General features: G+C 41.0%; 1 long non-coding RNA gene across 1 annotated transcript; it reads right to left on the bottom strand.

Moving 5' to 3' along the window:
- Positions 1 to 248: 248 nt before the first annotated feature.
- On the bottom strand, positions 249 to 3,736 carry LOC308475672. Its single transcript, XR_013985362.1, has 3 exons — positions 3,116 to 3,736; positions 1,878 to 2,887; positions 249 to 301 (listed from the first exon to the last, which is right to left on the bottom strand). It is a non-coding gene; the product is annotated as an uncharacterized lncRNA (long non-coding RNA).
- Between the last annotated feature and the right edge of the window lie 23,473 nt (positions 3,737 to 27,209).

Below are 27,209 nucleotides of genomic sequence, written 5' to 3'. Positions count from 1 at the left end.
GCTTGCTTAGTGCTACATTGAATACAACCCTATAAATTGTATCCAACAATGAGGGTATGGAGTTGCACTCATGAAATGGGGTTCCTCCCTCCATGCACCTTCAAATTCTGCTCCAGAGAGTTTCCCAAGGGTGCACAGTTGCTGCAGAGGAGAAGAAAGTGGACGTCTGTTGTGCAAGTGGAACCACAAGACTGGAAACCATCCTGTGATTCTTTGATTCCAGATCCAAGCCATAGAACAGAGGTATCTTAATTAGGATCACTTCCCACTTAGCTTAACCAAGTAATGAGTGCAGCCATACCTATAGTGAAAAAAAGCATTATATTACAGTGAATACATGATAAAGTTCCAAAGTTTAGAAAAAGTTCAAGATGACACATGTTCCCAAAAAACCTCCCTCTCTATTTTAGAAATATTATGAAAAATGTTTTCTAAATAATTAAGTATGCCCTTTAGCTTCATCAGCACAATTGTTCTCTATTTCTGGAACTTTAATGCATTCTTCATGCAGTAAACATTTTCCCAATCCAGCCACACAATAAATTTGGATAAGATGGTAACGAAAATACATCAATAGGTAGCTTTAGCTAGTTTTGCTGTATTGCCAGCAGTGAGCAGCATGGCCTACTGTTATGTTTTAAATATGCAGATCATAATCATCCAGCATGACTCAACTGATAAATTATATTATTCCTTGCCACTTTAATTATATCCTTTGACATAAAAGGAACTGGCTGAACACTTTGCTAATTAATCTTATCACTTTTGACCCAACAACCCACTGCAAGGGGCCTGTATCAAATCCACTGCTATTTAAAACAGAAAATAGTGTCTTTAATTAAAAGTAATATTTAAAATAATGCAAATGTGATCCATTCTAGTGTCAAATGTGAGTCTTTGAAAAAGCAATGTGTAGGCAAATGACTTTGTTTTTTGAAAAAAAAACTGCTGAATCCACCAGTGAGTTAAACTGAAATATTAGATTTTAATTTGATCAGCTCATTGATCATAACCATTTATGGCAGCTTATGTGTCTATTAGTACTTCTGAAATTTGCTATGATGTTGCATAGGGTTATGACTTATAGAATATTTCTTCATTATCAGTATGTTTGGCATATCTCATCCTAATCATATATCTTCTTACAATTGTGCAAGCTGAAGAGTGAAGAATAGTGTCAGAGCCAAAGGCTGGCACTATGGGCAGCCATATCCAGAGCCTGAAGTGAACAATAGTCAGGATGACCTAGGAATTAAAAGGCAAGACAAATGGGAACCAATAAGCAGGGGCATTGCAAGGGGGGTGCGGTCCACCCAGGGTATCATGCCTGGGAGAGGGGTGGCAAAATCCCCTCGGTGTGATTGTGGTTGTGAAAATCTGCCCCCTGATCGCACAAATATGCCTGGTGATTAGCCTGGCACACCACTAGCGTGAGGCAGTCGCATCCCCGGCAGGCGGTTTTATGCAATCAGCGATCAAATTTTCGTGATCCAGACAGCCGGGCGTATCTGTGAGATCCTTGGGCGGACTTTCACGACAGCAATCACGCCAATCCCGAAAATCAGGCCGCCAGGGATGCGAGTGCTGCCTGCCTTCCCTAAAAAAAAACCCTCAAAAACTTTGGAGTACCCTCCCTAAATAAAGCTCAACAACTCTGGGCAACATTCCCAAAAATTGTAATGGGGGGGATTTTTTTTTGCACTGGGTACCACCTGACTTTGCTACGCCTTTGCCTATAAGGTCCTATATAGCCCACAAAGGTTTGAATGAATGCATGCATTTTCAGGAGGCAATATAAATTTAGCAGTTTGTGTCTGCTTTATTCCAGGAAGGAGATGGTTCTACAGACTAGGCCTCACAGCAGAAAAAGCCCTCACCTTGGTTGCTCTCAGATGTACTCCAGCAGGGTGTGGAACAATTGGAAGGGCCTCATCCTGAGATGCTTATCACCTGACAGGTCTGTGAAGGAACTCATTCAAATAACCAGGTCTTTCCACTTGGGAGTCTTCAATCTGTCTTACAAAATAATTAAAATGAACTAATGAATAGAAGTCAAACACTATGAAAAACTGAAAAATCAGCAGAGAGCAGAGAAACCTAATTAAATTCAATCGGTGTTTCATTAATATTAGTAAACTATCAAGATTTGCAACTAATAGCGATTAAAAGGAGGAATCTGTGAAATTTGTCTGGGAGATGGAACTTAGCAACAGGATGCAAACCTAGAGAAGGTTTTCTCTCTCTTTCTGTAACTACCAGCCTCTGGAAAGTGACCCAGGGATGGACCTCATGTGACAATCTTAATTAATGGGCAGCTTCAGAACTGACAAGATATCCTGGTTGTATTTCAGGCTTTAAGGGTTTTTTAAAACAACAACAACCATTTGAGTTGTGACTGGAAATAAACTGGAAGCCAGTAATGATCTTTAAAGTACTCAGGAAATATACACCTACAGGAAGTCCCAAATAACAATTTGGAGCCTACTGGAATTATTGCACTCCTTATCAGAGATGTGGCTCCATAAATATCATGCATTGCAGTAGTCAAATACATTGCAGTACTATTCTGTATTCTTCCATTCAGGATGGGTCTTTTGTGAGGATTTACAGCAGGGCCTTCTCAGATGTGGTTCTACAAGGGTAATCCTCTCCCCACGGAAACCTACCTGTGTTCAACACTGCAATCTTTAGAATGCAAAAGGATGAAGACACTAGGCTTGTTCACACATTACACAGTGCTCAAGTGTTTGTGCGATAGAGTACATTTCACTGATTGTGTACACAGGTCCAAAGTCTGCATAGTTGTTGAATGTTACATGCTAACAACTGTAAGAGTGCATACGTCAGCTATTTACAAACACAGCCACACAGGTTGTATACCTGTTGACTATGTTGTGTGTGCAGGCCCAGGCTGTGCACCCAAAGGTGGGGGTGCTGGGAACAAAGGAATGGCTGAAGAGGGAGCTGTGAGAGCTGTTGCTCCCAACAACAGGGGGAGCAGTCTTTCTCTTACCGCTGACGAACTCTGCTATGCTCAGTTGTGTCGGATTTTGGAATGCAGAGGCCTGCGATGGGAAGCGTGCCGGACGCTTATCTGAGCAATAAATCAATCTACTCTGACAGTGTGGGTGTTATCTTGAAAGACCGGGATTTTCTTTAAAAACATGTGTTTTACTTTTTTTGAACTGCTGTTGTATCTGGTTTCAGTAGAAGTAGCTCACTGAGTGAGATGGAGCTGCTACCCCAGCTTTCTGACAGGTGGACATCCATTGCTTGCTACTGGGAAGTAGAGGGGCAAGGCATTGTGAAGCTTGGCATGTTTCAAGCACATCTGCAGGAATGCTAATTTGCCACCAGCAGTGCACTTGCACCAAATTCACCTAACCTTTCCCTTCCTCCCTTCTTCCTGGTAACCAAAAGTGACCCACCTGCCAGGAACCTAGTGTAGCATAGCAGATGCCTCCCACCTAGTGAGCTACTTCTCAGTCTTAGCAATTATGTTGCAATATTTATTATACAAATTAGTAGAATGAATTTCTAGTTTGTTGGCTTCTCTGGCCCTCTGGCACATGACAGAGAGCAGGGTAAAAATGTAAGAAAAATAAATTGTCAGATTTCAAAGAAATGTTTTGTCCTTTCCCTACCCTGTTGTTATTCTTGGCTGTACTATGTATAATGATGATGATCATCATACTGAGACATCACTGAAAACAAACATGTTTCTGTGTTATTCACATTTTAATTTTGATTTATGTCACAAAATAAATATTTGCTAGATAATGATCATCCACCTGCCAGTGGGACTTACTTTCATGTTATATTCTTGGTGTAAGCTACTTCTGTTTTGTTCTTGCAAAACCAGGAGAAAATTCAAATGAATCTTTGCATTAAGGCCCCAACAGCTGAGTTCCCTTCATTTCCTTTGAAATGCACAGCAGGTAAAATATAACAAATAGAAGAGGTGACAAGTTTCAGGCAGAGCATGGTGATGTATTCCTGGGAATGTCCTTCAGCTTTCTTTTAGATGAATGTAAACAATCTTAAGAAAGTCCACAAAGTTGTCAGAGAGCTTTCGGTGGACTTATTAAAACTTTTAATTAGCTGTTCATGCACAATCCATTTTGCCGTCCCTGTTCATATCTCTTGTCCAAACACCATCATTATGGCAGAAAGCCTGACACCAGCAGTGATTCTTGTACTACATGGGGATTCCGGTCATCAAACTGCAGGTTTATCAGCCATAAAAATGATTTTTCTCCCCTAACAATAATAAGTCAGAACGAGTGAGTGGGAAAGGAACATTACATTCTGGAACACTGTGGAGGCCAACAGTTTCTGGTGACTACAGTATAAGGGTACAAAATTTGCCCTTACTCCAGTTGTGTCACTTTCCACCATAAAAGTGAATTGGATCCATTTAATTTCATTTGTAAGGAAGAGCCCCTAATTCACTGTCCAGTTTTTCCCTTTGCTTCTGTCACCCAGAAATGGAGACTGTAAGAACACAAAATGGCCTTTCTTGATCAGACCACAGACCTAGTCCAGCATTGTATTTCCAAGCAGGACATGAGTTCAATAATCCTTCCCCACTGTTGTTCCCCTGTGACTGTTATTTAGAGGCATGTTGCAGATGGTATATATTCTTCATGACCAGTAAGTATTGATAGTCTTCTCCATGTTAGTCTAATCCTGTTATAAAGGTGTCTAAATAGGTGGCTGTAACCATATGCTGCAAAAGCAAATTTCATATTTTAATTATACTATGTGTGAAGAAGGACTTCATTTTGGTTTTTTTCCTGAATAGCTCACATTTCAGCTTCCTTTGGTGACTCTGTCTCCTTCTCCCCATTTAAGTGGCACTCCCAGCTGCCATACCAACTAAATGAAGGGAGGAAAGCAGGCAGCAAAGACACAAACTGAAGCTCTAGTAACTCATTTCTCACTTGCCCCTCAAAGCAACAGCAATAGCCTCCAGATAGAAGGGCCTCTGCTGGGAGGCAAATGTCAAAATCGATTGTGTGAGAGAGTTGACAGGAAGATATTATTCCAGCATCTTCAGGGCATGGATGGAGTTAGAGCCAGGCACGGAGGACCAACCGAAGCATCTGTTGGCTCTGGACAACCAACTACTAACTCCTCTTGACTGATCTTGCCCATTGTATATGTGCTACTGTTGTGCTTTCCCATATGCAGAACAAAATGGAGGATTGCTAGAGATGCTGTAGTGCTCTAGAACTATTCCAGTCATGGTAGAATTAAACACAGCCTCTGTCCTGGTTCCCTCTTGGTCCTCCTGGATTCTCATTCCCTTGGCCTCATAAATTGAGTGGAAGGGTCAGCAAGCACCACTACTCCTTGTCCTACTCAGACAGTGGCGCAGCGTGGGGTGTCAGCACCCGGGGCAAGGCAAGTAATTTGCGCCCCCTAACCCGTGGATTTTAGCAGGGGGCAGAGAGCTGTGAGTGCGAGCACGCCCCCCCAGATGTTGTGCCCGGTGTGGCCGGCCCCCCTGCACCCCCCACACTACGCCACTGTACTCAGACATGTCTCTCATCAGACGCCTGAGATCTCAGCCTCCAGCCAAGATTTGCTATGTGTAGCATAATATTGCAAGAGTTCCCTGGGCACCCTGTAGTAACAGGGCTGCAACTCACCCTTGAATTGCTATAGGTCTTTCATTTCTCTCACAATGGTGAAGTAGCATCCAGATCAGCCCTCCATGGGCAGCATGGGTCCAATCCTAGGCAGATGGCAATAAACAACTCTAAACACGGGCAGTTTGGGAAGTCTTATGGAGGGTGAAAGGTGGATGGAACCAGCTAATGGTGATCCTTATTCCTTATCTCTTCTAATTATGAGGGTGCTTGAGCTCAGCTCTTGTTAAAAATGGCTTCAGTGCTCCATACCTAACTCTGTCTGCATTAGGCTTTGGGCTCACTGAAGAAGCCTATAGATATGATGCTGCCTCCCACATTAACTGTGTGCTCATCGATTTTACGTAACTACAGATTTTATATTGATAGATGAATTCAGTCATAGATGAGAATCAAACAAAAGCACTTGCAATACTTGATGACAGAATGGCCATTTGTAAATTCCACCACCTTAGGAAGCATTCCTCCCTGCCCCTGGGTTTTAATGGACTATCTGGTCAAACGTGTATGATAATGAAAACATGCAGTTGCTGGCTGGAGACTTTTAGCATAATGACTATTTTAAAACACCGTTAAGGTGTAATGGGATCCTTATATTTTCATTAGGAATCTTTAGTTTGGTGTCATGCCCAGGGAGGATTAGTTCCAAATTGCTGCTGGGGCTTTGGAGCGAGCAATAACCTAGACAGCTAAATGGAGCTGCTCCTGATTTACACTATGCTAGCTGCAGAGGAGGACTGGGTGTTGGCCCATACAAGCTGGTCATGTTTAATAATGCTGATAATTACTTCAGGATTGACTATCAAGGTTATAATCTGAGGCGATACAACCTTTGCACTTGGAGAGACACTGTAGTTGCTTGGCTGACAGGTGACCTAAAGATTAAAAAAAGCTCAACAATTTTTGGAGCATCTTCCACACAGAGTTGGCCTTCTGATTGATTAAGACTAAAGGTGGATCAGATTTGTAATTAACAAAACTGGTCAGAACTGATATCCCAGCAATTTTGCCTATTAACAACAACAAGAAGAACAATGGTTTTGTATCAAGAAAAATACATGCAATTTGGTTTTTCATACAGTTCAATGGACTTTAAGTATTAGTTCCCCAATTTCATCTGAATGGCCAATTTACATTGATGACTGTGTTTCTCTAGATGGTTACCAGTTGTCTTTGGGAATAATTGCTATTTAGGTTTATAAAGCATTCATTAAATGTCTCCTTAAATTACATAAAGATCATAATAGGCATTTAATGGATGCTTTTTAAAGTGAACTACAAATTACTTTGGATTATAAGTAACAGTAGGTTTATAAAGCTATCATTATGTGTCTATTAAGATCATTTAACTTAAGTGTTCTATAATTAGACAAGAGCCAGGATTTTAATTGCACATTTGCAAACTGCTAGCTGGGGTTTCTAAATTGAGCCCTCATTTTGCTCACTATAGAAAGGCCTTTCTGTACAACTGTGCTCCACTAAACTGTATGAGATTGCATGAATTAATATACTTTGATATATTACCCCCTTTCCCTGAGCATGTTTAATTTGATTATGTTGACAATAGAATATGTGGACTTTTCTATCTTGTTTGAACACTATTCATGTTGCTTCTGAATGCATACCACTTGGCCTATAGAAATGAGGTTTAATCCAGTATCTGGTCCAGATAACACCTGAAAGTCATCATCTAATGACCATTTGGCTCGGTTCCAGTTCCTATACAGATGTCCATGTAATGATAATACTGCACTAATTGGTTCTTTTATTGACAGTCTCAGCAGACAAACTAAAGACATTATCATCAAGGAGACACTAACCTATCCACTGGTCCCAAGAGATGCCCTGCGCTTGTCAAGGATGCAGCATCGCTAAGCCACATGGAGGCCATGCACATCTGTGCCCTGCTTCCCTTTTCTGTAGATTATGGGACTGAGTCACAAAGGCTCCTCACCAGTACTAAAGTTTACTGTAAGAAAAATGTTCCCAGATATCTACAGATATAGACTCTGTATATCTTCACTAAAGACCTGTCTCCTGGAGAATGTTAAAAACCATTCCACTTAAAGTTGATTCAGCGTGTAAACCATCTTGAACCATTTTTTATGGTTGATCTTTAGAAAGAGCTGTTAGACATATTTTGAAATTGTTTTGTACTCCAAATGAGCAGTGCACTCTGCAAATATTCTGCTATGACAAGATCTTACATTACTTTTGCACACTAAGGAAGAGACCAGGTTTGCATTTGCTCCACTCTTTGGGGCTGGCTAGCCTGTTTGTAGCACCAAAAAATGTAGTTTTTTCTTAATCTGGAATTGTCCGTGCTTGTCCTCAACATGCTACTTTCAAACAAGAATGATTCTCATTCATGCTGTATACAAGGGTGGTGTTATGTACTGAGTTGAATAGGATCCAAACTGCAGCAGTCGGATTGGTCCTAGAACAATAGGATCCAAATTGCAGCAGTCTGATTGGTCCTAGAACAATAGGATTCAGAATGCAGCAGTCTGATTGGTCCTAGAACAATGCAGCAGTATGATTGGTTGGCAGGAACCACCCAATCATGCTCCAGATATAAGTGAATCCACAACCTGATTGGCTTACAGTAGAATTCCAGAATTAGCCAATCATGTGCAGCCCATTGTGTAAATAATGTATATAAAGCAGATACTTTGAGGGGACTTTCATTCATTCCTCCTCACCACTATGAGCTGAATAAAGAGCATGAAATCACTTTGCGACTCTGAGTATATTTCAGGTAGGTATGGTTACTTGATGTGCATTTGAAAGCCCTCCCCTTGATTAGGATATCCACACCATCACATTTCCCAGGCTAATGAAGAGGAAATGCTGACTGCAATCTTGGTATAAGTTCACCGACAATGTCGTTGGCCAGGTGTGGATATATTGTCACCTGGGACCACCTACTTCTGTTTTCTAATGGTCATACTGCAGGGTAATGAAGAATCAAGCTACAATGAGCTTTTATTTTTGGAATGAAACTAGCTTTTCAGGACGTGCTTTTCAGGGGCTATATATATATATATATATATATATATATATATATATCACACACACAATAGCGTTACACTGTGTGTGGACTACACAGATTAAGCTAATACATGGTCTGAACTGCTTCAATACCATATGCCATGGGTATACAGCCTTTGTCTCTGTGCTAGGAAACTAGGGTGGGAGCAAACAATGACAACCAAAACTCAATGAGTCTACAATGCTCATTCAGTGAATGTCTCATGGCTTTGCCTGCCCCCTGCTTTCCACCTATTAATCCCTTTTGCTTGCACTGATTCCAGAATTATCTTTGTTGATTTGCCCTAATTTAATGAACCATACAGTTCAGGAACAACAGTCAAAACACTATCACAGAGCTACATTCTGTTATGAGAAGCCCCCAGTGGCCGCAAGCCAGTGGTGGACAGGGCCAGAAGCAAACATTGCCAGAGTAAAAAAATATTTTACTTTTGTACAGTAGGCTCGTTTAGTCACACGTACACATCCCTCTCTACCAGGTAACTAAGGAGCATGATAAGAGTTCAGGGACACATTCCAGTTACACAAAAATACTCAAGGAGAGTATAGAGTATGTGACTTGGGAAGGCTATGGCCTGAAGAGAACTCTGAGGGACGGATAAGAGAGGCTTAGAGGGCTGCATTTAAACCCAGGGCCTAAGACTGCCCATACCTGGACTATCACAAGGGTAACACTAGATTAATCTCCAGTTGTACCTGGATACAATAGAACTTTATGACAGGGCTGGAATTTCTCTTTCCCTCTCCAACCATTGATGGAGAAATGATGAATAATTTACTGAGGAAATTATATCACTGGCATTTTATTGGTTAACAGTGTTATCTTTCTTTTATCTTTCATTATCAGAACACTGTAAAATACTTTGGTTATGTAAGCATAACCCATATTTCCAGTCTATATTCAGTGTTATTTGCAAGGTTCTTCTAGAGACTGATCAGGTTGTAATACTACCATGCATCTTATCAAATCTCTGGCATTATTCTGTTCTTGTTCAAAAAAGAAGAATGCTTGAAACATCACTTACACTCAGGGCCAGCCCACCTATGAGACTAAGGGAAGCAACTGCCTCAAGTGGCAGGATTCACTGGCACAGCCGATCCTGATGTGCATATTTATTTAAGTCCAGCCCAACCATGAGGCAAGGGAGACAACTACCTCAGGCAGAAAGTTTTACTGGGGTAGCAGATCCTGACGTCGAGCTTCTCCCCTGCCCCTTGTTCCAGATGCAGATCTTCCCTCACCTCCTTTTCACTGGTGAGGAGGGGGAAGCCAATCTTGGGTCCGCCTCTGGTGTCAAAATGGTTTGAGCTGGCCTTACTTACTCTGAGTAGCATTGCACTACAGCAGTGGTGTGTATTATTTAAGGCCAGTTATATTTTTAGTAAGCATTCATGGTTTTATTGCCACCTTCAGGACAATTGTCAAAAATGCTGGCTTGGAAGTAACACCTTGTTACTGCCCTAATAAAATGGGTAACTCAAGGAGGCTTCACTTTATTACTGCAAGTCATCAATCACAACAGGTTTCGAGAGAACAAACCAAAATGAAATCCAACAACCTTGGCTCATAAAATATATTTTTTAAAAAAACAGGGAGGATTCATATACACAAGGTTATAGATGTCATTGTGAGGACATCTTACCCAACATTCACCATGAGGTCACAAAGTTATTACATTTCTCTCTGCATTCACCATGAGATCACAGTATGAGATACATCAATTTAAAAATACAATGTGCAAAACAGTTAAACTTCAGGCACCTTTCCTGTGCAGTCAAAATATATCCCCTGCTAGGGGAGGGGCTTTCTGGAAGCAGATCCACACATGTTTTCTTAAAATACTCTTGAAAATGGCATATAGCCAGATTTACTTGGGTCACATGCCAGTGGTGGCCAGAGCGAGAGGCAACAGTGGGTGGAACAATGAACGCAAATGCTACACTTGCAGTAGGCTAGTTTCTATACACATTCACACACACCTCTATGTCCTACACCCCCAATCCACACTACGAAGAGACATTCTCAGAGTTCAAGGACACATTCCTGGTAGGCAGAACCATTTTGGTTGCAAAGCAAGACCAGTGAGGGGTGACTCCTGGAGAGACTTCCAATGGCCCAAGAGAGAAGTGGCCGCCAGGACTGAGGTTCCTGAGGTTCCCATGCTTGGTGTATAGGACTGCATTCTAAGCAGCATAATAGTCTAATGGAGTATTGTTAATACACATTGCTTATGCTCTTATTATTAGGTTAGGAAAAAATCTTGAGTGAAAGCTTACCACACATCCGTTCCCCCATGAGTTCTTTAAAATAAATAAATATATCATCGTGATTCCAACAACAAAACCTTTTTGTTGGGTAAACTAAGTGGTGTAGTTGATTTGTTCTACTGAGAACATGCTATTTCAGTTGCTAAGATGTTTTGTATTATCACAGTCTCTTAGAAACAAGGTCTCTTCCAGAATCTTTGGGAGGGGAATGCTTTCTTTTCCTCCTCCAACAAACACCCACACAAAATGCACACCGATGAGCATGGAAAGGAAATAAATGTGTAAGGCACTAGAACGTTGTGTTAAGGAGTTTATAGTATCTGAAATCTCTTCTTGTTTCTGTGTTACTGAGACAGAACTGTTCATATATAATTCAAGAGCTCAAACTTTTTCTTGAAGGCTGATACAGTGTGAAAATAAATGGTCTTTCAATCCGATTTGCCACTGTTTTAGTTTAGATGTAGGACATTTTAGCAGCTCACTGGAGCTGTTGTTGCTTATCAATTTTTTAATCACCTTCTATACAATTGTCACAGGGTGGTTTAGAAGAAAAACAGCAAAAGCAGATAATGATACAATTAAAAGTTCAAATACCCCCCTCCCCACAAAAGATACACTTAAACAGTTAAAACAGAACAAAACCCAAACCAAATAGACTCTCATGGCAAAGACCTATTTATCCAGCTGGGAAAACTTGCCAGAACAAAAATGTTTTCAGTTGTTTCCACAAAGATAGTGGGTGACTATTGTATCCCAACAGGGATGCTATTCCACTGAACAGGGGCAGCCACACTAAAAGCCCTGTTCTGGGTTGGTGTGGGGTTGAATTCTGAGGTCTCTGGAACTTGCAGGAAGAACTCTCCTGCAGACCACAGTTACCTATAGGATATATAAGGGATAAGAAAGTCTCTCAGGTAACCTGATACTGAGCCCTATAGGGCCTTATATGTTACAACAAACATCTTGATCTTGGCTCCAAAGCGGACTGATAGCCAGTGCAAATCCCACAAACAGGGTATTACAGTGGTGTAGCATGTGTTGCCAGTGCATAGCTGTCAAGTTTCCCTTATTTGAAGGGACAGTCCCTTATTCCAGTGCCATGTCCCGCTGCTGTCCCTTATTGATGGATATTAAGAGGAGGTTAAGGGGTGATATGATAGCCATGTTCAAATATATAAAAGGATGTCACATAGAGGAGGGAGAAAGGTTGTTTTCTGCTGCTCCAGAGAAGCGGACACGGAGCAATGGATCCAAACTACAAGAAAGAAGATTCCACCTAAACATTAGGAAGAACTTCCTGACAGTAAGAGCTGTTCGACAGTGGAATTTGCTGCCAAGGAGTGTGGTGGAGTCTCCTTCTTTGGAGGTCTTTAAGCAGAGGCTTGACAACCATATGTCAGGAGTGCTCTGATGGTGTTTCCTGCTTGGCAGGGGGTTGGACTCGATGGCCCTTGTGGTCTCTTCCAACTCTATGATTCTATGATTCTATGTCCCTTAAATGTCCCTTAAATGATGTCCCTTAAATTTCAAAGGAAGCATCTCTTCTCCCTCCCTCCCTACCGGCCAGGGAGGAGGGAGGCTCCAACTGTGTTGCTTGGCTGTGTTGCTCACCCAATAAGAAGTCTAAGAACGACTGGGGGGGTGGAGCTTGCATGCCTTGTGTGTGGCTAGTTAATGCAAGCTGAGGGGTTTTTTGAATGCTGGACGCCATTTTGTTGCACGTGCTGCTGCAAACTTTGCTGTGCAAAGCCAGGCCGGGGAGCCATCTTAAGTTGAGGCTGCATAGGCCTTGTGGTGCATGTGATTCAGATTCTATTCAGTTGAACCTCTGGTTACAAAGTTGGTTGGACATGTTCTCGAAGCTACCAGCATGAGTTTGACCAGATTGCAGGAGGACAGGAAGACTGGAGTGCCTGGAACAGGTGAGGTTGCAGGTCCCTTATTTTGGCTGCTGGTCCCTTATTTTCAAGGCTGCTGGTCCCTTATTTTCAAATCTGTAAGTTGACAGCTATGTGCCAGTGCCCAGGGATGGGGGTGGGGTGGGAGGGAAATGGACAGAGTACACATGTGCATTCAGCAGCCTAAGACATTCGCATCACCCAGAAGATTAGTCACAGAGATAAGAAAAGAAGAGTTGTTCCATTGTCTGGAGAGGTCACTTCCTAGTTCACATGGAGAAGCCATTTTCAACTGAGCCCGTGACGTAAGCATGTAGCCATATTGAGGCAGGACCATCCCTGCTACACCATTGGGGTATTATATGCTGGTGGTAGTTTGGCCCCATAAGCAACCTAGCCACTGTGTTCGGTACCAGTTGCAGCCTCTAGACCAACTGCAAGAGTAGCCCCAAGTAGAGTGTATCACAGTATTCTAACCATGAGATTAATGCATAATGCATGGACAACTGTGGTCAAGCTGTCCTGATCCAGTTCACTAACCTAAGCTGATAATAGGTGCTTCCCACACTCTGAGGTCACCCGAGCCTCCAGGGACAGAGCTGGGTCCAGGAGCACTGCCAAACTATGCACTTGCTTCTTCAGGGAACTTGTGACTCAACCCAGGGCAGGCAACTTACTGACATCCCACACCTCAGACATACTCACAGGATTGCCAGGATTCAAACCAGGGCCATATTGAGACCTTTAGAGGCCCTAAGCACTTAAAAGATTTAAAATATAAACAATAATAAACCGTAAAATAAAATTTTATTTTTCAAAATGGAACCAAACCTACAGTAACATGAAAAAATAATGTTTATTCTTGTATACGTCCACTTTATTTATATTTGAAATTTTTCTTCTACTTTTTCTAATTGCAAAGTATTTGATCAGATTCTCAAACTAATCTTGCATAACACATCTGCCCCTATACTTAGTAGTATAGAGCCTTGTTGCATGGTTGCTCTTTTGGGATTTTTAATATACTTTAATATACTGAGAAAATGAACACTCAGTTGAGCAATCTGTGACCATTAATGTTAAAAATCTGGCAATGGAAAATTTTTGTGGTGTCCCCCTTTCCTTGACGCCCTAAGCATGGACTTACTTTGCTTAATGATTAATCTAACCCAGATTCAAACTAAGATCAGTAGCTCTCATCCAGTTATGTATCAAGCTTGGTTAGCTCCAATGATGTAACCCAAATTATATTATTTTGCTGGAACTATTAGACTTTGGTAGCTGCTGGACCGTATTTGTTCTCATTGGTCTACCTGACCACTGATATCATATGAGACTCTCCTCCAGGTTAGCAGCTAGTTAAATCATTCAGCCTAATTTTTTTGACTTACCCATTATAAAAACAATGCTCTCACACAAACATGCACACACACAGAGTGCTCCTATTTTTTCCCATTTAAAGGCATACCTTACAATCTGTCACTCATATTATCACTTATTTTTTTAGAAGCAATCCTAAATGCACAGGCTTTAACAACAGTATTTTCTTTTATTGTTAGTCTTACCATTACATCTGGAAGTATTTTCATCACAGAGGAAATCAAAATGCTCCTCATGTGAGAGAGACAGAGAAGAATCAACAATGGAAGGTATTATGAAACAGCAAGAGAACAATCTTATGATGCTTGCTAGTCTTCCATTCTGATTTGCAACAAGATATGAATATGTTGCTGCGGGCTATTTATAGGGTTTTGTCAGCAGGTGCTCTCTCATTATCTCACACTCTGGTTGTTCAGACTGCAGCGCTTTAGCATTTTCTTTGGGATGTAAATGCCTGGAATTGCTTGAAATTGGGCTGCTGATTCTTCCCCTCTCCACCTTCAGTCAAATTCTTCATGAAGGGTTTCTTCCAGTAGAAGCAGAGAAAGAGAAGAGATGTCCTTGACTACATTTCTACAAAAGCAAACCTCTCTGGGCTCAATAAGAGAGTCACTTTTTTTACAATTTCAAGAAATAATGTTGAGAAATATGTTTCATTTTCAGCCATAATGAAACATATTCTTAAATTCATTTTCTTACATTGAAATCCCATTATGGAACTCATGTGGTTTCCAGGTGTTCATCCATCCAGGCACTGCCTGAACCCACTTAGCTTCTGCAAGCTTCATGTGCTTTCAAACCTTGGGAGACTGAGCACGTGGGGAATACACACAGAGAGAAAGAGAGAAAGAGAGAGAGTGACAGACATACACAAAGAGATGGAATCTATATATATTGCATTGTATCCATTTCTAGTCCTACTTGTTATAGAACAACTGAAATGACGAAGCCTAAGTTATTCATGTACATTAATTTCAGTGGGTCTACTATGGGGGAAAACAGCATTGGAGATAGCCCATTGTGTCTGACTCCATTACAATTTTTTGGGGGGGAGGGGGCAGGGTAAGATATACCAAAAGATTTGAGCTAGTATGGCACAAGTGAGCTATGAATCAGGAGCGCAGGAAGCTGTCTTATACTGTACCGGGTCAAATGATTTGTCCATCTGAATTGTCTCAGGAGGCATCTGTCTGTCTCAGGAGACAATGGAGGAGTGTGCCTTTGTGGGTGAGGTCAAGTTGTTGGATGGTTACAGCGCCTGCTGTGGCTGCAGACACATGTAGAGACATGTTTTGTTGCAGCTGAGGCAGATGAAGGCATTCTGTTGTACCATGGTGTTTCTTCTCTCTGCGCTCCTCCTACAGGTCATTTCTCCCCTTGTCATTGCTATCGATACACAACTTGACTGCCTGTCTATAGGCACTGCAGTCATCTGCAAATGATTCCAAAATGGTAGGGTTGATGTTGCCACCCTTCGTGTCACATTTGCGGACATCACGTTGGCTGTTGACCTCTGAGCTGTAAAGCCACATCGTGACTCAGGATAGACCCTGTCAGCAAGTGGCCATAATCTGTTGAGAACTACATAGGGGAAAGCTTTCCCCATGGTACTCAACAGGGAGATCCATGGTAGCTGTTGCAGTTTTGGTGACCACCTTTGTTCTTGTGAGTCACAATGCTGGAGTTACACATGTCTTATGGCACAGGTCCTTGTTCCCAACACTGCAAGTGGAGGCTATGGAGGTGTCATGAGGGAAGAATGTAAGCCGGCTTTCAGCACTTCTGTTGGGATTCCATCCTGTCCTGGGGCTTTACCACATTCCTGAGAGTTGATTGCATTCTTCAGCTCGTCAAGAGAGAGGAACATCCAGATCTTCCAAGACATAGTCTGCATACTGTTGATTGTTGTGTAGAGACCATGTTTTCCTGTAAGTACAGTTCTGGATAGCATCTTATCCTGCCAAAGATTCCCAGAAATTCCAGGATTATATTACAATCTCAAGGATTTTGGTTACCTATATGAGGATCAAATAGGTTTGAAATCTGGTGCCTTGGCATGCATTTTTATCAGAAATGATTGCATCTCCTTATTGATATTTTCCCCCTTCCCTTTCAATATGTAGTTAAGGCAGCTTTTACAATGTCATTTTCCTCTGGAGGAGAAAGTCCTGGTGATTTATGGTGTTCTCTAGGGTAATTTTCATTAGAAGTACCATTAGTATACTTCAAACTTTCCAGATTGTTACACATTCTTTATGGGAAAAATAGCAAGACAAAAGGCATAAAAATTACATTTTATCTTATTTTATTTGCCCATAATCTCTAATGATTTGATGCTTTTCAGAATAGAATGTAACAAAATCAGTAATGTGTAAAATTGCTAGGAAAAACATCTCTGGGTCTCCTCCCCTTTCCCCCTCTTGTATGGTTACAACCCTTATTTTTGAAGTGCTATTGCAGTAAAATTATACCTTGCTATTTTATGAAATATTCTGGGGATAATCTGCTCAAATTATCCATTTTTCCTTCTAGCATAGTCTTCTACCCACTCTCAGAAATGTGATAGGATGCATTAGGTATTCAATATTAGGTCTAGAATGATGTGCTGTTGGGTTAGCTTTGTGTCCTAGAATTAGTGTATAGATACTCTTGATACAGCAACCCACGAAATCCAGCCCAAAAAATGTCATTGAACTAGACATGTCAGTTTTTCATGCACCCACTCATAGGTCTGTTTCATCCTTTTTTTTGTGAATTTACATTGTGTGCATTTTGTAAACATTTTATATGTATTCTTCCCGTATTGGTATTGGTGTACAAAGTTCCATATAGCCTGGGGCCTAAAATTGTTTTTCATATATGTTTTCATATGTTATTATATTGTAAACAGCTTCAGGATGCCTCATTGAAAGTGATACATAAATACATTTTTGTTTCTTTGTTTGTTTGTTTGATTACCCTAGTGTTCACCATAAGGACCCAGGGCAGGTCCCAGAAATTTTAAAATGCACAATTGAAAGCAGTCTACAACAAATTGTAGTCACAGTAGAATAGGGTCAGTCCTAAAAAAATATATTAAGTGTCAAAGGCCAGCATATGAGAGAAACAGTGGCTGCATTTAGGTAGCAGTTTATTCCATTTTCACACTGTTTCCCCAACTCTAAATTTCCACATTATATTTGAGCTTCTGCACAAAGTGAAATAAAGGAATATAGGAATATAGCACAAGTTTAGCACTCATTTCCACATTATTTGCCAATGGATTTTTTTTCTAGGATCAAATGACAAGGAAATGTACACTAACGTGACACTAAATTCCACTGACCTCCCCATTAAATAAAGACACATTTGACTCAAATTTTAGTTTTGGTTTTTGGCAGAATTTAGGCCACAACTTTATTGATTACAGAAAAGTGAGTGGTTGCATGGGTTCTGCTTTGACTAGCTTCCTACACCCTTGCAGGTAGCACTGACCCAGAGCGTTCTCCCATCCCTATCACCTGAAACAGTGCCTATCAGCAACCTTACAAGTTGTGACAAATTGCTATGTGGCAGGCGAAACCCAAATGGACACAGCCAACCAGCCAAGTGGGGAAAACTCCTGCCATGCCCCTGTCCCAACGACAGATGACACACGACGGCATAGCAAGGTCAATCGCAAAATGCCCTAAAATTAGGGAGAGGTGGGCGGGTGTTCCAATGCACAAGCCAAAAGGGGAAGCTCAGGGACACGTGCATGGGATCCTTTTACACTGCACCCATTGGCCAGATTACACCCAGCAATGAGGGACCTACCAATCAGGTGTTGTGGCTATCCAACAGACCCACCCACAGCCAGGAGGTCAGTCTCCAGGTCTCACCACATCAGAGGAAAGTGTTAAAAACAGAATAATCTGTCCTGTGAATGCAGCCTATATAATGAAGATACCCAACACACCTCAGTGGGCTGAGTATTCCATAACTTTGGGCCTGCATGTTTGTACCATTTTTCAAGCAAAATCGCTTTGCAAAATTTGGAAAAGGGTATACTCAAATTGAAAGCATATTCATCTGGGACTTAGATCGGTCCATTTTAAACTGCAGAGGGAACTAATTTCTCCTCTGTCCCAACAACTGGCAAAAGCAATAGTATCTGAATGACAGTTGGCAGTGTTTCAGTGTAACATTTTATATCTATGAGATAAGGCTGATAAACTCCAGCTTGCTCAATGGAGATTAAATGTAGAGTCCATTGTAGCTCTTTTTTTATAAACTGCTTCTGTTTGATTCTCAATTTACGGCAACTACAAAAGTCAACACACTTTTGGAAGGAAAACATTTGTCTTAATACCTCCTGAGCCTTTAACATATGGTTTGTTTAAATTTCCTTTCCCATGTGAAGCTGCAAGCCCCCTTTACACTTTCTCAGCACTCAATATACGCTTCTTAGAAATAAATTGCAACATTCAAAAATATCTTCAAACCCATATGTTGTTCTAGCTGTTTCACAGCTTCATTAAAAGGATGTGGATATAACAAATCTGAAAGAAATTGTTTACTATTCATAGAGCTCTCCTCACATTAAGTACTTCATTTACTACTTTCTACAGTCAACTATAATTTTTGCTGTTACAAGGTTAAAAATCCAGTATCCAAAGCAGTGATAAACAAGCTGGCATGGGATCAGTTTTCCCTCTAGAAAGATATTTTTTCAGTCTACCTCTGGATGTTTAGACAACAGATGGTATCTAATCAGTTAAAGTCTAATTGCAATCAAGAATGAGTTATGATCAAGTTTAAAATTAAATTATCTTCACAGAAGTATTTTGATGTCTTGTTTAGCTGGGAATGGTATTTCTGGCTTGTTAAAGTCCTAAGATTAAGCAATGAAATAGAAGATGCTCATGGCTAAAATATGACCCATGATTGCATGGAAATTCCATCAGCTGAAACTGTGGGGAAAGGATGTTTTGCATATATACTGTAAAAATATTGTGGTATATTTAGTAAAATGGGACCACAAAATTACATACCAAATTGTTCTGAGACACCCTCTACACAATACCTCATGGGAAAGAACACCAAATTCAGCTGTAAAATAGGCAAAGTAGAATTAAGAAACAAATGAGACAAGAAAATACACTTTCCAGACTCCTTAAGACTACAGTTCAATCAAAGTTTTTTTAAAAAAAACCCACTCAAATTTAAAACAAAAAATTAGTACATTTTAGACAGAGCTACTCAACCACAAAGCCAGACACACATACACAACCCCTTAGTGTCAATAAAGGGGCAGGGAAACAGAGGGGTGAAGCCCTGTCTGAGGTTGATAACAGTTATAATTTTTACATAGAAAGAAGAAAATAAAAGCTTTATTTAACTATATTCTACTCAGAGTAGAGCCATTAAGATTAACAAACCTAAATAGGTTCTGTTCATTAAGATGAATAGGTCTATTCTATGTCACACATTTGATAAACATTTCTTTTTCTATTTAGTCTTGAATATATCCAAAGAAGATGTTTGCATTGTGTTGTGAAGATACTATGAAACCGCTTTCCCAACACAGGGGGACCTACATTAGCCTACATTAGTGAATTTTATCTCATAACAATTTTCTCTAATCTTTCTTGCAAGACATATAAATTAAAAGCAAAAAATTCTTCTTAATGAATGAAGCGCATATATTTTTCAGGAGAATAGGGTACATCAGCAAGATGCAGTTTCCGTGAAGCTGAACTGAACAGTGTAGAGCAAAGGATCTCTTGTCACCAGCTGACTATTTGTTTTCCTGCATTTAACCTTCTAAGATCTCAAGTGAGACATGCATGTTTTGAGTATTCATTTTTAAAAGAAAGGAACATCAGTATGTTCTAATTATACATAGAAAGGGATAGGGGGAAGGGAAATGCAAATATGTAGCTTGATCTAAATGAAAATGGACTCTGTTTTTATTTGGGGTATCTGTTACCATAATTACAATACTACTTACAGATAGGTAGCCGTGTTGGTCTGCCATAGTCAAAATAAAAAAATCCTTCCAGTAGCACCTTTAAGACCAACTAAGTTAGTTCTTACAATACAATACTACTGTTGTGCATTGGCAGAAATCCATGCATTCTTTATTGTAAGAGATATCATATAATGATAACATATGTATCATTGGTATTTCACATCTGTTTTATTATTTGAAAATGCATAACTTATATCCCATTTTCTCCATACAGCTAGAGATGTTGAAGAGAACAAATGTCAACACAGAAGTAGAATTAAAAAAGAAGTAAACTGCTTTTGAAGCCCTTTTAATTTCATTCTCTGTCACATAGTTTCCTACCTAAGCTACTGGTCAATTCCCTTTGTCATAACTTGACATAATTTGTGATGTAAGAAGTACTTATATGCATGATCCCAGAGCGAACCTTTGCTTCTTAAACAAAGAGAGTGACAGAACTGCTTAAAGAGACTTGTTAGATTGTGGTTCAATTGCATTAATTCTTCTTCTCTAAAGCTTCATGATCAAGTTCTTCATTCCTTTTCCAGAGAACAGAGTCTCGTAATGCCACACCTAATGAACTACAAGTTACTAAAAGACCACCCTTCATGCCTATTTTTGTCCGCAACCAACACATTGTCCATGCAGTTTAGCATTTTACTTGTAGAGTATACCCTTGTGCAAGCATGTTGATGTGTATCTTCCAAAGGGATCACAGTAAAATGTCACTGCAGACTTTTACCCTGTAGTTGCTTTGCGGTAATTTATGTGATTATCTTGCACAACTTAGCAATAATCATTAAAGTTCATTAGATTGGAGGGAGAACCACTGTCACATTGACATCTGGATGCATGAGCTAATTTCACTGGTGATGCCTGGAGTTTTAATTATGCAAGCCTCTCCCCCCGCCCTTACATTGCACACTTCTAATGAAATGCTCAGTAGAGCTTGAAAACTCAACAATTTTACATTACATATTATTCATAGTAACAACCACCAGGCTATGTAAAGATGCAATATAGAGATATAAATAGATTTACGTAGAACTTGCAGATTGCTAAACAACTTGAAAGGGCCTCCAGGGCAGCACTCTAAATTTTAGCAAGGGCAGCTACACTGTACAGTGAAGAATACATTAAAAAATTAATTGATTAATGTCAGGAACCAGACTGAGGGGTATTGCTCTGAGAAAGAATGGTGGGAGCCCCCCTCTCCCTCTGCTCAAGGGCCTAATCCTGAAGCTCCTCTGGAGCAGGAGGATAGTATCAACCTAGAGCAGTGGTTCGTGGAAGGACACATTTTGGGAACTGACAGTTGGGCTAAGCTGGGAGAAGAGCAGAAGAGCAACCAAGGGGAGAGGAACAGGGAGAGAGAGAGCTGGTTGAATCTCCCTCACTAAAAAGTATGCATCCCATGAGCACTAGAGCTCGGCGTCTGGATAGGGTAGCCTCTCAGAAGGCTCAGTGGTAGAGGGATCACATGGTGAGGAGATGGGAATATGGCAGTAACTAGAGGGAAGTGGGAGGAACTCAATTGAGAGAATGTACACTGAATGTTTGTGCTGCACTGTAGTTGTTTTCTTGTTTGTACATCATAAGTTTATTTTAGGAGCAACCTGTCTGTTGCTGCAAAAGACTGCTTTCGCTTTGTGCTGTTGTCTACAGAGAGGGAGAAGGTAAGCCTTGCCTGGCAGCCTGACTGGGCGTGCCATGGCACGGATGGGCGGCCGCTGGATGATACCTGCGCAGGAGATGCCTAGACAGATGGTCAGGTCAGCAGCAGGAGGAGGGGGTTCTGCTAATGCTTACTCCTGAGTAAGCCTGTAGGGGATAGCAGTACAAGGAGGGAGGGAGAGGGGAAGCATGCCTAGCATTCCAAGAAAGGCCAGGACCCAGAGGAAGGCCACGCAACAGAGAAGACCACAGAAGAGAAGATATTACTTCTTTATTTTTTTAATAACCTTTTCCTTCTCTCTTTTTTTTAAAAAAAATATTGATTGACTGATTGATTATGTCCCTGGATTCATTGAAATAAATCTGGTAACCTTAGTATACGTATATTTATCTGAGTATGTATATCACTCTGTTTTAAATGCATTTTATCTCATTTATATATTTTATTTTTCATTCTCCGTTTACTTTTTTAAAAAAAAAAACCCTTTAACTTACATAAATTTAAGTATTACAGTGCACCTTGTGGTTATTTTATTTTATTTAATAAATTAACCTGAAGCACTATTTCTGGTTTAGCGGAGTGTGTAACCTGAAGCATATGTAACCTAAAGCATATGTAACCCGAGGTACCACTGTAGTAGCTCACCAGGGGACTTGATAAGCTTTCTGGTCTTGCTTCCAGGCAGCAATTGCCCTGGGCAAACTGCAATGTGTGGCTGGTGGTCTTTCTCAAGGCTGGCCCTATGATGAGGCAAGTGAGGCAGCTGCCTCAGGTGGCAGATACTGAGGGGTGGGGAGGGAACAGAGCAGTGAGAGCCACATGGCCTGCTTTGTACCCCCTGTGCCAACCTGCTGCCCTAAAATGTACTGCAAGAAATTGTACTTTCACCAGAACTGGGGTATGATTCACCTGTTAGTCCAGTTGGTTTCTGTACGCACCTTGGTGGAGGGTGCCATCTTGCCTCAGGCAGAAAAAGTTACTGAGCTGGCCCTAGTCTTCCTTCATCAGAGGAACACCTTTGTGGAGACCTGTTCTTCCAAATTCATTCAAGTATCGCTTGTATATTTGCACAGCCAAGCCAGTAAATTAAGCTGCTGACTTATTTCAAGTAGGACTGTTGGGCTCTTGGCTTGTGTAGTGTAGGCTTACCAGATGTCCCCAGTTCCTGGGGACAGTCCCTGGATTTGCAAATATGTCCCCGGACAAATTCCATCCCCAGATTTTATTAAATGTTCCCGGGAAATGTGGCAGCAGCAGCGGCAGCCTCAGCATCCTGGAGCCAGGCTTCATTGAAAAAAAATCTGGTAACCATAATCTATCATCCAACAGGACCTGACAGGAACAGCAAAGCAAGTGTGGGCTGTTAGAATTCCTGCTCCGTGATTGCAGTCATGGGATTGTTGTCTTTCACATGACGGTATATGTTTTGACTCCACAGAATGGGAAGTGACAGAGACAGGATGTTTGTGTTACTGTGTTCCGTGAAGTGGGACTATTGTCCTTTGTTCTTTCTCTCTTTGCTGTCTGATACTAGAGCGAGAGGGAGCCATGTTGCAGTGCTCCATGTGTGTTTATATGTAAATAAAGTAGATTAGCCATAATGCTGAGTTGCTGAGGTCTGTCACAAACTCTGTGGATCCCTAAGTGTGCCGGTGTTGGTTGGCATCGGTCGCTGTGATGTTCGGGCTGAAGTAAGCTTATGAAGCTCCTGACTGACCAGGAAGGAGGGAACATGCCAGTCGGGCATGTGTCTCTGCCAGGGTCCTACTCGAGTGTAGGCTTAACTCCTGCTAGTCTTCTGCTTCCTGCAGTTCTACAATTAAGGAAGACTTCCAGATTCCCCTTAGCAATACATAATTTTACACAAAGTGAACCCTCCCCCATTCCTACCATCTAACAGCTACAGAATTTATTTAATTTCACACGAATCATATTGTGACCACCACTAAGTTCTAAATATGTAGCTTATCGCACATATCCCTCGCTTTAGTTTGAATATTATTAGCAATGGGTAGGGGTAGAGAACCTATGGCCCTCCATTTTCTAAAGTTCATAAGTAATCCATCTTAGTTTAGAAATTACAATGTGGTTCATTACTCTTGAGTTGGACATGTTTGCCCGCTGGTTTGCAAACATTCTGGGTAGCACAGGCACAATCATCTCTCCTTAATGAGTCCTCTTAATTGGAACCACCATAATTCAGGAGCACTTTCATCAAAGTCTCTAGTTAGCATCAGTACAAATTTGGTGTAAGCTCCAAATGCCATTTTGAATGCTAATAATGTAAATGATTGCATGCCACGTGTGATTAAACCTCTGGCAATCTGCGGCCACATGGAAATAATGTCGATAAAATTCTTTGGGTCTTGAGACAGAACTGTTGCAAAGCTGCCATAGGACATTATGGTCTATCCATAATTGAATGAGTAATCTGGTTCTTCTGACTAAGTCATTGCCTCCCAAGTGGCTGTTTAGCAGTAGAATAATAAGCACCAGATGCTTCAACAGCAGGTCTTCAATGAGGAGCATCAACTAGGTCTAGCCAAAGTCATTGCTTATGCATCAGTCTGTCTTAACATTGCAGCCTGGTGTGTTGGGTGAGGATTTCACATGCAGGGTTAATTACCCTTTTGATAATCCAAAATACAGTATTTTGCCCAAAATGTCAGACATTTACTTCCTATTTAACAGGCAGGGTCAAGATTTAAGGTTTGGTTTATTTATTTACTTTTTGTAGGCATCTTTGGCTCATCTAACTCTGAATTTATCTGAATTTGTAATAGTTTCTGCATTTGTATTTCAAGAATCTGAACTATAAATAATGATAAATGAACTCAAAGAGGAAGAACTTAAGTCATTGCATTAAAGTAAATCCTTAGGGCAAGGAGTACATAATTAAATAATTCAAATGATTCCCCCCCCCCCCGCCAGCAGAAATGAAAAACTACAGTGCTCTACAGTTCTGATGAAGAAAGGCCAAAAAAAAAAAAAAAGAATAGAAAGAAAATGTAGTCTTGTTGAAAGCTATTATGAGATTCATTATAGATATCAAATATTCTATTGTAAATGGAATAACACTTGTAAATGTAAAGGAAACATGGCTTCTTCCTTGTAAGCACAAACATAAGAACATACATACTTTTTCTTTATTTACTTTGAATGACAAAATTTCTCAAAATTCCAAGTGAGCCCACTGGCTCCAATGGTTGGTGACCCTTGGATTAAGTAGACAAACTTTCTTTGGTTCTCCACCACTCTAAGCCTTAAGATTGCAATCTACACATACACACACATACACCATTGTCAACCTTCAGAAATTCTCTTGTCTGGTCAGAAGATAACTAGAGCAGAATCCAAGGCACAACGAAGTGGATATAATAACGTGAAGAAATCTGCTCATCCCTGTGGCATCTAGGAACTGTACCGTAACCAGTAAGAGCATTCAAAGAACAAAATGGGCACAAATTCTGAGTTGTAGGAAATCACTCTAAAAATGAACCCCCAAACTTTGCACCAATCACACTGCCATGCTGCCTGCTGCCCCACCCCACTCTTTGTGAGCCACAAGGAGAGGACCCGTCACCAGCCCTGCACCTGCTCCACCTGCTCCATGGCCAAGCAGATGCCATGTCTGGGTGCCAAGGCAACTCTACTTCGATTCCTTACCTGGCTCTTGCAGGGTACAACCCCTTGGAAACACAGCATACAAAGGAACCTGGTGAGCACCTGAAGTTGCTATTGCAAAGAGGCACTGCCGCCCTGGGCGCCCCCCACAGTTGGCGACCCACCTGTGCAAACACCTCCTCAGGGGAGTGCACCGGGCACCACATTGGTGGTCCTCAATGCTCATGATGAGTACTTTTTTTCTAGAAAAAAAAGCACAGTTCAAGATTGAATGCCAATCCAACTATGTATCCTTTTTCTAGGTCACATATCCCTGGTTGCCCTACCCCTGCAGCATGAAACAGGAGGGCTTGATAAGCACCTAAAATATCTAGATTTTCCAGCAGAGATTATATTATACATTCATTTTCATTGAAAAGACCACTTGTCATCTCCTGAATGCAAAATATTTTTGTTCTAATCTCAGCAGTTTGCGTTTATTTCAACACTTGCAAAATTCACTCACAAGACTTTGAATTTTGTCCATATGTTCACATTAGTACTTTAATGAATATGTTTTTACTAATCTTTTCATGCAATGTAGTATGTGAAGTCTGAAAAGAGAGCGCCATCTGCAAGTACTTGACTTGCAAAAGGGCTTCATCTCTTGACTACACTTCCTTCTTTCTTTTCCACCCCCCCCCCTGTTTTGAATATTTGAATTCCTCCCCCAGAAAAAAAAAATCATGAGATTAAGTCCCTCTGATCTTATTCCTATATCTAGTTATATCACGTGAAAGAAGTTCTGAGAAGGTCTAGAGCAGTGGTTCCCAACCTTTTTTTGGCCACACCCCACCTAAGCATCACTAAAATCCTGATGCCCCCACCCCGTGACATATAATTCTTATTATTCAAAAAGTGAACTCCTACTCACATGGAGGAAGCCAAAAGGCCTTTAACTGTTAATAACTCATTCTCGAATTGCCTCCCTTAAAAATCAGATTGCCCCCCTGTTGGGAACCACGGGTCTAGAGGGAGACTACAACAGGTTAAAGGAATTCCATGCATTGGTCATCACACAGAGATTCTGCATGGAGGCCCCATGTGGTGGGACACAGCTGCAGTCTCAGCACTGAGGTTGCTGCAGCTTACCTGAATTGAACTGGCATGACACAGCATGGTCAGGGTTATGTGGGCACATGAGGAAAGTTAAGCCGGCCCTCCTACTGGTGTGGCCACAGAGCACAGACCTTGCTGCCGCTTTCCCACCAGTCCAGCCTCATTCAGGTAAGCTGTGGTGATGCCAGTACTGGAGATACAACTGCAATGCCTTTACACACCCAAACGGGAAAATAGTTTCTGGCATATGTTATGAAGCTTTATTTATTTTTCAGGCAATGATATAAACAACACCTTGCAGCCTCTATCACTGAATCAGTGTGTCTCACATTTTTCTCTGTTCCTGCTGCTTATCTGACACAAACTCGGAAAGCAGATGGCCAAACTTCTGAATGGCATTATTCATGTGTCCATAATAGCTTTGTAAAGATTGTAATGCTGCAAGCACTGCTGTTGTTTAAAAAAAAAAAAGAAATAAAAGTGCAGGTTTCCGAGCTCATTTAAATGGAAACTGACTTCTGACCTGCTAGGTGAGTGGAACTGCTAACCACACAGTGCTCTCTTCTGTAACTCCTATATACCATTCTTGG

Source organism: Podarcis pityusensis (genome assembly GCF_964106645.2).
Source record: "Podarcis pityusensis genome assembly, chromosome: 4".
Lineage (NCBI taxonomy): Eukaryota > Metazoa > Chordata > Lepidosauria > Squamata > Lacertidae > Podarcis > Podarcis pityusensis.
The sequence above is the reverse complement of the archived record's forward strand: the minus strand, read 5'-3'. Positions and strand labels throughout refer to the sequence as shown.